A 1,689-nucleotide genomic window follows, 5' to 3' on the forward strand; every position below is an offset into this window, starting at 1 on the left:
CCTATCTCTTGGACCTTGGACGATTTTAAGGATATCCTTATCCTTGAATTCGTCCATCCTTTAACAAGGATAACCATTGCCCTATTTTGCAACTATCACATAATTACAATTCAGCCCCTCTAGTTTAATTAACTACACTTGATCACAAAATTAATTCTTAATTAATTATTGACCAATATTAATTAAACAAATATGATTTCTCCTTTAATATATTATTCTTATAACATATTAATAAATCATAATAACCTCTCTCTTTATTTATGTCTCCAATCAAGTTGCTTTGGTGAAGGCAACCCAAAAGGACCATGCACCATCGGGTCAAGTACATACCAAAATAGTTATGGACTTAGACACTAATCCAACAAAACATCCCAAAAACACAGTCTGAAAGTTTCGTTTAATTTAATAATAAAAACCATAGTCGATAAACCTCATATAAATATCATAAGCAATGTATCTCAAAATATCATAACAACTGTCAAGTATATCAGAGTATAAACATCCCAGGTTGAACAAATGGTGTGTGCACTGCAATCTTCCCGAGCTCCTCTTTTGAAAACTAAGTACCTGAAACCAAAACTAAAACTGTAAGCACGAAGCTTAGTGAGCTCCCCCAAACTACCACATACCATACAATAACATATAAACAAATATTGGTCCTTGCCCACTGCATCGGACTGAAGTCTGGAAACTGGATCGGACCGCAGTCCAGAAGCTGACCAGGGCCTTGCCCTCTGCATCGGACCGAAGTCCGGAAACTGCATCAGACTGAAGTCCGGAACTAACTGCATCGTACCGAAGTCCGGAACTAACTGGGACCTTGTCCCTTGCATCAGACCAAAGTTCGGAACTAACTGCATCGGACCGAAGTCCGGAACTCACTGAATCATAACATAGCATAACATGTCAACTAGCATGAACACATATACTGCATACTGCATCGGAACAGAGTCCGAAACACATAACACAAAACATGCTTGAATCACAAAGACATCAAGCACCCTAACTACTGCATCGGACCGAGGTCCGGAACTAACTGAACATAGCATAACATAATCATAGCATACAAGATGAACACATATACTGCATATTGCACCGGACCATAGTCCGGAACACATAACTCATACCATGTATGTATCACAAAGACACCAAGCATACTGAACTACTGCATCAGACTGAAGTCTGGAACTACTGCTAACTAAATGGGCCAACATTGTGGCTGTAGACCCGTTCCTACTGGAAGGAAACTCACCTCACACTGCTGAAGTCCCGTAGACACAATTCTGGTATTGCTGAAGTCCCCCAGACTCAACCCTAGCTGCTGGATGACAGATTCCCAAACTGTCAACACCAAAATGACACCCAATTAATAATTGGGTTCTAACACATACTATAAATACATACTTGGATAATTACTACATTACCCCTAGCTTGGCTTACCCAAGCCTAAGGCCCAAATCCATAGGCCCAAAGTCAGCTAGGGATCAAAGCCCAACATATGGCCCAATTTTCCAAACTAGGCCCAAGCCTCTACATGGACTTCCCTCAAGGCCCAATTGATCAGTCTAGTCCAACATGTGTCATTCTAAGGGCCCAATATCACACAACCATCTAGGCCCATCTATGGCCCAATTTTCCAAATTGGGCCCAATCCTTCATATGGACCTTACCCTAAAGCCCAATAAATTA

This window comes from Lactuca serriola, chromosome 8 (assembly GCF_051521515.1).
Source record: "Lactuca serriola cultivar US96UC23 chromosome 8, Lser_US96UC23_V15, whole genome shotgun sequence".
NCBI classification, from domain to species: domain Eukaryota; kingdom Viridiplantae; phylum Streptophyta; class Magnoliopsida; order Asterales; family Asteraceae; genus Lactuca; species Lactuca serriola.